The sequence below is a fragment of the Leptonychotes weddellii genome, chromosome 5 (assembly GCF_054177405.1).
Source record: "Leptonychotes weddellii isolate Sample4059 chromosome 5, ASM5417740v2, whole genome shotgun sequence".
Taxonomy (NCBI): domain Eukaryota; kingdom Metazoa; phylum Chordata; class Mammalia; order Carnivora; family Phocidae; genus Leptonychotes; species Leptonychotes weddellii.
In genome coordinates, this window is record NC_138373.1 from 25,354,189 (window position 1) to 25,362,441 (window position 8,253).

The following is an 8,253-nucleotide window of genomic DNA, read 5'->3' on the forward strand; positions in this document are numbered from 1 at the left end:
ATAATGGAATATTATGCAGCCATCAAAAAAAAAATCTTGCCATTTGCAACGATGTGGATGGAACTAGAGGGTATTATGCTAAGCGAAATAAGTCCATCAGAGAAAGACAAGTATCATATGGTCTCACTGATATGAGGAATTTGAGAAACAAGACAGAGGATCATAAGGGAAGGGAGGGAAAAATGAAACAAGACGAAACCGGAGGGGGAGACAAATCGTAAGAGACTCTTAATCTCAGGAAACAAACTGAGGGTTGCTGGAGTGGAGGGGGGTGGGAGGGATGGGGTGGCTGGGTGATGGACATTGGGGAGGGTATGTGCTATGGTGAGTGCTGTGAATTGTGTAAGACTGATGAATCACAGACCTGTACCCCTGAAACAAATAATACATTATGTTAATTAAAAAAATCCAATGAGCATTAAAAGAGAATTTTCTCTGAAATTAGATATTGACAAGCAATTTATTTTTTTAAAGATTTACTTATTTATTTGAGAGAGAGAGGGAGAGAGCACACACATGCGCGAGCAGTGGGGAGGGGCAGAGGGAGAGGGACAGAAAGAATCTCAAGTAGACTCCGGTTGAGCGCAGAGCCCGTCACAGGGCTCAATCCCACAACCCTGAGATCATGATCTGAGCCAAAATCAAGTCAAACGCTTCACCGACTGAGCCACCCAGGCACCCCAACAAGCACTTTTAGTGTGGCCATCTCTAAAAATGATAAAAGACAATATAATCTTTTTCTTCAACCAATCTGAAGCATATGATTGTAATAATCTATACAAAGAGCTACTTAAAGGGGCGAGGAATTATGAAAGAGAACAGGAAGGGGGCCCCTAGACCAGCAGCATCAGCATCACCTGAGAACCTGGTGAAAACACAAATTCTTAGGCCCCAGCCCAGACCAGAAACTCTGGAAATAATGGAGCGAGCAATCCCCATAATGCACACTCAAGTTTGAGAGCCAATGATCCAGTCCAGTGCTTCCCACACATTCATGTGCATCACCTGGAGCAGGACTTTGTGAAAATGAAGATCCTAGTTCAGTGGGTCTGGGGTGGGCCCCAAAGTCTGCACTTCAAACAAGCCTCAGGATGCTATGCTGTGCTGCTGGCTTGGGGAACCACACTTCGAGAAGAAAAGCTGAAGTCCACCTGGCGGGAGAAGGTATGCACACCGTCTTCATGTGGCTGAGTTTCCCTATGGAAACTGCCCTCGATATCCGATGGAAAAAGTCCTTACACAGGTTTTCTGGCTAAGAGATACCATGTAACCTCCCATATAAAAGCTGTACTTGGGGCGCCTGGGTGGCTCAGTCCGTGAAGCCTCCAACTCTGAATTTCAGCTCTGGTCATGATCTCAGGGTGCTGGGATCAAAGCCCGAGTTGGGCTCCGTATTTGGCATGGAGTCAGCTTGAGATTCTCTCTCTCGCTCTCCCTCTGCCCCTCCTGTCCATTGTGCATGCACTCACCCTCTCTCAAATAAATCTTAAAAAAAAAAAAAAGCTGTACTCAACATGTACTAAATATATTTTCAAAAGTATTTCTTTCTTTTCTTTTCTTCTTTTTTAAGATTTCAAGTAATCTCTACACTCAATGTGGGGCTCGAACTCATGACTCCAAGATCAAGAGTCACATGTTCTACCAGGCAGGAGCCCTCAAAAATATTTCTTATTAAGACAACAGTAACAGCTACAAATTGTTGAAACCCAATTTAATTGTTGTCCCATTTGAGAAAACTTTCAATTACGAGTGGACTTATGAGCATTTCAAAATGAAAAAAAAAAAAAAACCCCACACAAAAGACCCCCCGTATTCCTACATCTGTCAGGTTACACTGTCTGATGAACTTTACCTCAAATCCATTAGCCACACCACCTGCTCTCCATGAAAAAGCACTAGTTTCTTTCTTTCTAAAAAATTGTTCTTATATTTACAAACACTGATGTTTCATTTGATTTACATGGGGGGGAGGGAGGTATGTTTTCTTACAGGAGTCTTACAAGTAAAGAATTCTAGTCTAGGTGGAAGTACCTAGAAATGTTGTGTACCTTTATTTTGCAAGTCACGCTTTGGATAAATTTTTTCCTGTTAAATATTAATCAATGTGCTGAAATTTCTACATATTCCCTATTTCACTGAATGTAAGACACCATCAATTCTCAGACACACTATTATTTCATGTACTAAGAAAAGTTACCAATTAAAACATGACATGCCAATTTTAAGATAGCATTCCATTTTAGATATGCATCTTAAAAATAATGAAATAGCTTAATTATAAAGCTCAAAGATATGTACATAGTGAGTTACTCCTTTTCATCTATAAAGGCATGGATTTTTGCTCATTTAACAATGTATCCCCACACCTGAAAACTGGAAGTCTCAGTATCCCTGCAATTCATATTATTTGTTTCATTTTTGTATAAATATATATATATTTTTTTTTGAGTAGTGATTTAAAAAAAAAAAGTGAAGAAAAAAAGGAGTGACCTCTTTTTACCCTGCAACATGATACTGCTCGCTCAAAGTAATAAAAGTTAATTACTCTCAATCTGGATAATTTTCCAATCTGAAAGTATTCAATGTATCTCTCTCTAGTCAATTTAAAATACCTTATAGTTCTATTTTGACAAGAGTTTTTACTTGTTTGTTTCTAAAGCACCTTTCAAAAGTAACAAGCAATGAACAATAAACATCTCACAGCCTCTTATTCATTCAACAAAAAAATAAATTTGCTTTGCAGATTTAACAAGAATTGAAGGGATGTACAGTGTTACACTATAGCTATATATTAGTCTGAGTTGAACTTTTTGACTCAGCATTTTTGTCCTGGCGGCAAGATGAACAGTTTCAAAGGAAAAGACAATTTCTAACAAACCACACTAGGAGGACTGAGGACCTATGTGATTATAGGACATTTCAATTTTCACCTTGTACACATCTACATTTTCTAAATTCTCTAATACGGATACTAGCAAGAAAAAAAGGTTATTTAATTTAATAAGTGGTTGCACTAATTTATATTTTAGTTTAATGCAGACCTTTTTAGTTATTCTACACATTATCACTGTCACATCCCAAGTCCATTCCAACCTCCTACTCCTCACTCATTCAAGTGTTTAGTTGTCAGCATTTCGAACAAGAATCTCAGTGAAGCAAATTTTTCAGACAAAGGGACATAGGTACTAACCTCATCTTCCATCTGAGATTCTAGACTAATCAATGAGTGTCATGAGCCAAGAGCCTACCTTTCTGGTATGTCAATTACCTCAGAAAGAATAGGGGAAAATTTTTTTTCCCAACAAAAATTGTCAGTTAAATTCTGCCTCCTTTCCTGTTATAATTGAGTAGAGAGCGGACTGCTGTTTAGAGTAGATCTCAGGGGTGGTGGTACTGTCTCCTAAGAGATATGCTTAGATATAAAAGTAACTGGGGGACAACACTGGCATTCAGTGTTTGGGGACCAGGATGCTGGACTTCACATAATGCATGGAACAGACACACGTAATGAAGATCCATGCTGGTCCTGAGAATCTTTTAAATGTCCAGTCAGATTAATCACTATAAACTGGCATTACTTTAGAACATAATACTGAAAAGTTTTTATAAGGAATTATGGGAAAACCCCAGTAATTTAGGAGAAGGCAGCTAATGTGAGACAAGTTGAGATAAAATACATATGAAATTAGTGGCCATTTCCTCACATCACACATTGTTAACTCAACGTCGTAATACTGAGCATATCTGAACTAATGAGACATCAACACTGAATCCGAAAATTTCAATCTTTTATTCGTTACCAATGATAAGTGGTAGGAACCCAGTATTGTGCCTCAAGGTAGCAGCATCTCAAAGCTTGTGACACAAAAGGGGCCATACAGTGTAGACTGAAAATATGGTCCCCTCCATGGGGGCCTCCATAATATACTAATACTATTTATATGTTGACTGAGTCTGTAATTTATCTTGGCATGTTATCCTTATTTCCATCTAAGCTGTTTCTCTCTTTATTATCATAAATAGGTTACCCCAACACTTAGGTGTTAACCCCCTCCATTCCCCTCCCCCTCCACGCCAGCGTCCATCTACATCTTTGCTCTTTCCTTCTCTCGTTTAAAAACACTGATAGGGGCGCCTGGGTGGCTCAGTTGGTTAAGCCACTGCCTTCGGCTCAGGTCATGATCCTGGAGCCCTGGGATCGAGGCTGCGCCGGGCTCCCTGCTCAGCGGGGAGTCTGCTTCTCCCCTCTGACCCTACCCCCTCTCATGCTCTATCTCATTCTCTCTCTCAAATAAATAAAAATCTTAAAAAAACAAAAACAAACCACTGATAGTCTTACTGCTCTTCAATCTAAACATCTTCATTAGAAGCAGGTGCAAGCACCCAGGACACGATCTCTTCTAGCACAGCAGTAGGTGCGAGATGTAAATGATGTGGCAATTCGTGTCATTGATTGTTCTTTTATTTCTCCCTTACATTTATTTTTTTATTTTTATTTTTTAGGATTATTTATTTATTTATTTGACAGAGAGAGACACAGCGAGAGAGGGAACACAAGCAGGGGGAGTGGGAGATGGAGAAGCAGGCTTCCCGCGGGGCAGGGAGCCCGATGCGGGGCTCGATCCCAGGACCCTGGGACCATGACCTGAGCCGAAGGCAGACCCTTAACGACTGAGCCACCCAGGCGCCCCTCTCCCTTACATTTAAATTGGAGCATCATACTGATTTTCAATTACGTGTGTACATAGGTTACACTGTTGATGAATTTCATTCCAGGGCTGTAAAGTGGGCTTTACAAAAAGTTTGCTGCAAAGGGGAGGGGCCTTGGTTCTGACAAGGTTGAGCACCACCGCTTCCAAAGAGTGCAGTCATGTGCTTAACGAAAATCAAACTTAAAAGTTTCCTTTGCTTAAGGCAAACCCTGGGCTCCAATATTCCACTTGCATTCAGCCTGACAACCCATCTCTGGCGCACACCCGCCGCTCTAAGCCCACTTCTGGTCTTATGCAGGGCCAAACAAGAGTTTCTGTCCATTTGGAGATCAGGGACCCTTCTGGGAATATGACAAAGTCAAAGACCCTCCCCCCAGGAAACTCATATAGCTTGCTGCACCCAATTCCGGTGGGGGGGGGGGGCTGCCACACACCTTCTGCAGCCCAACTGGGGCCCTAAGAATGGAACTCGAGCCCTAAAACCCTACGAGTGGGGGTGGGGAGAAGGAAGGGAGGCAAGGACGGGGCCGTGGGCGCTGGAGTCAGTGTGCCTGGGTTTGAACCCCCCATTCCACCGCTTCCCGGCAGTGTGACTCCCGGCAGGGCGCTTCACCTCTCTGTGCAGCCCGGGAGCGGCGCAAGTGCCCGGCAGACTGTAAAGCCTCAATAAACCGTGTTGCCGCGGCCAGAGGCACCGCGTCCTGGCGTCAACCCCGCCGCCGAAGAGAACCGAGGCGGGCCCCGGGGTCGCACCAGAGCGCGGGGACCGGCTGCGAAGGGGACTGGCCCGGGCGGCCCCGCGGCCCCGGCCCGGCCGCCCCGCCCCGCCTCGCCCGCGCGGGTCCCGGGACGGCGCGAACCGGGCGGCTCCGCTGCGGCCGCCGGGCACACCGGGGCGGCCGCCCAGGACGCGAGCCGCTCGCCGGGCCCGCTCCCCCCGCCCGGCCCTCCGTCTCCGCCGCTCTCACCCCCTCCTCAGCCCCCAACGGCCGCCACCGCCGGCCGCAGCTCACCTCCCGGGCCGCCGCCGCCGCCGCCGCCGCTGCCGCCGCCGCGCGCGATCTCGCGAGACTTCGCTCCCCTCGGCGCTCCCCCCGCCCACCCCGGGGCGCCGCGCCGCAAGCGCGGACCCCGGCCTGGAGCCGGTACGGTGCGCTCCCCAGAAGCCGCAGCCCGCCGCGGGGTCAGGCCAAGCCGTGCTCGCGACCCCGCGTCCGAGTTCCTGCAGCCATTCCGCCCACGTCCGTGACCGCGAAGGGTTAAAAGCCAGGTGCGCGACTGCGGACTCCCCTCACCTGGCCGGCCGGGTGCGCATGCGCGTGCCCGGGGCCCTGGCCCGGCGAGCCTTTGCAGAGGCTCAGACCGCACTGACAGCAGTAATCCTAGCAGCCGGTCTTGGAGTGCTTACTGGGCTCAGAGTAGTGTTGCAACTCCCCTTGGGTCCTCACAACAGCCCCACGAAGTGGATATTACCATCCTCCCCACTCCAGCGAGGAGAAAACGTAGGCTTGGCTAGATTAAGTAGCTCCAGGTCACACTGCTAGGAATTGGCATCCGGGGTTGTCTGACGCCCGAGCCAAAGCCCCATTTTTTCGCCTCCATGACAACCCCAGGCCCTGGCCTTGGCCCTCCTTTGGCTGAGGGCGTTGAGTCTCATAAGCCCGTCTCTACGTCCCTCCCAAGGTTCACCAAGGTGAGAGGAGGCAGGAGCTCCTGGGAGGCCCCCTGCTACAGTCTCTGTGGTTTTACAGAGCTGCTGTCCAGAAAATGCTTCTCCGCGTTACATGAGCTCCCTAAGGCCTCCCTGTGCCAGGCTCAGTATAGGGGCCCTGAAAACTATGTGACTATTTATACTCTTATATTCAGTTGTCTCCTCTTTACAGTGGTGGCCTTTTGATTGTAGAGAGCACAGTAGAATGGGACACAGGACATAGATCTAGAATACACAGATATTAGGGCATGCAGAGAAAGATGTGTCTTCTTCCCAGGGGTAAACTCTTAACATTACATTATTGTTTCTTTTTTTAAATATTTATTTATTTGAGAGAGAGAGAGAGTAGAAGGAGGGGAGAGGGAGAGGGAGAGAATCCTCAAGCAGGCTCCCCACTGAGGGTGGAGTCCTACCTGGGGCTCACTCCCAGGACCCTGAGATCATGACCTGAGCCGAAATCAAGAGTTGGGCGCTTAACCAACTGAGCCACCGAGGCACCCCTATATAACTGTTTCTAAAGCAAAGGGGCTCGCATTCATTGAGAGCATTTCAAGGTTGCTACCAATATTCTTCCAAGTTAATTCTTCATAGGAAATATTCTTTATAGGACGATGAAGACTGGGGGAGATGGAGAAACTGGCCTGAGCTCCCATAGTGAGACAGGACATGGATCTAAGCCTGAGTCCAGAGCCCAGTACTGCCTGGCACCTAAGTCCCATGAGTGAGCATGAGCTGGTTCATGTGGGCCAGCAAATGGCCATAAAATCCAGAGCCTTGGAGGTTCTAGCTACTCCTTCACCTTGCATCAAGGCTGTGCAGGTTTACCCAGCCCACCTGACAGTCACATCAACATCAGCAAATATTGGCCTGCCCATTTTCCAACCCTCCAGAAACAGGGCCGTTCTCTGTAGATCAGAGGTTATGAGTGCCCCTCCATGTGCCAAAATCACCCAATCCACCTGATGGAGGAAGTGAGAGAAGCAGGGGAAATCACATCGGATGGGCAACAACAGGTGCCAAGCACTGCTCCAAGTACTATCCATTCATTAACCCACTTAATCCTCCCCAAAACCCCATGTGGGAGGTATGGCTGTCCTTGATTCAGATACAGAAATCAAGGGGCTAAGAGGGGAGTGAAGTTGCCCAAGGGTACACAGGTAGTAAGTGGGAGGGCTGGGGTCACACACCAGGTTGGTCTGTCCCCAGAACCACAGACTTTGGACTCCGTGACTAACAAGACACGGCCCCAAATGCCCGTGTCTCCATGAAATTGAAAACCAGGAAATCCCCTGAGATCAGGGCTCTAGTATATATATGACACTGTATGTTCTCCTCTGGGTGGACTGTGCTTCAGTATTCTCATCTTAAATAAGGACATAAAGAGGTTGTTGGGAGGATTAGCCAAGTTAATATGCATGAAGCATGTAGAAAAGTGCCTTGCACTGATTAATCTCTCAGTAAATTATAGCTATTATTACCATAAGGTGCGATGTCTGTGATGTTTTATTCTGTCACCATCTCCCAGTACAGATCCCCGATCAAGTTGGAGGATATGACCTTATCTGCTCAGGCATGGGAATAAAATTAGTTCTAGCAAAAAATAAATGCTCTTTAATGGACAAAATGACCCCCACAACCCCCCCCCCCCGATTGTGGAAAGAGACCAGACACTCCTGAAGTTCGGATGCACTCTCTCTTCCCTGTTTTCTGGGAGGGTGGAAGCCAGTTTTATAAAAGGCTCCACTTATAGAGGAAAAGCTACCCAGATATTTTTAAGTTGTTGGCAAAAGCAAAAAAAAGAAAAATAATCTGAGACTTCTTAAGAAAATT

General features: G+C 46.8%; 1 protein-coding gene across 7 annotated transcripts in view; it reads right to left on the reverse strand.

Annotated features, from left to right (window-relative positions):
- MRTFB (myocardin related transcription factor B) overlaps positions 1-5,777 on the reverse strand; it is a 185,497-nt gene extending 179,720 nt beyond the window's left edge. For 5 of the 7 annotated variants that reach the window (XM_081819987.1, XM_081819993.1, XM_081819988.1 and 2 more), the window contains exon 1: positions 5,726-5,777. The gene's annotated coding sequence lies outside the window, so the exon portion shown is untranslated. The remainder of the gene's footprint in view (positions 1-5,725) is intronic. The other 2 variants (XM_081819994.1, XM_081819990.1) reach the window with 1 other exon arrangement.
- Positions 5,778-8,253: the final 2,476 nt, after the last annotated feature.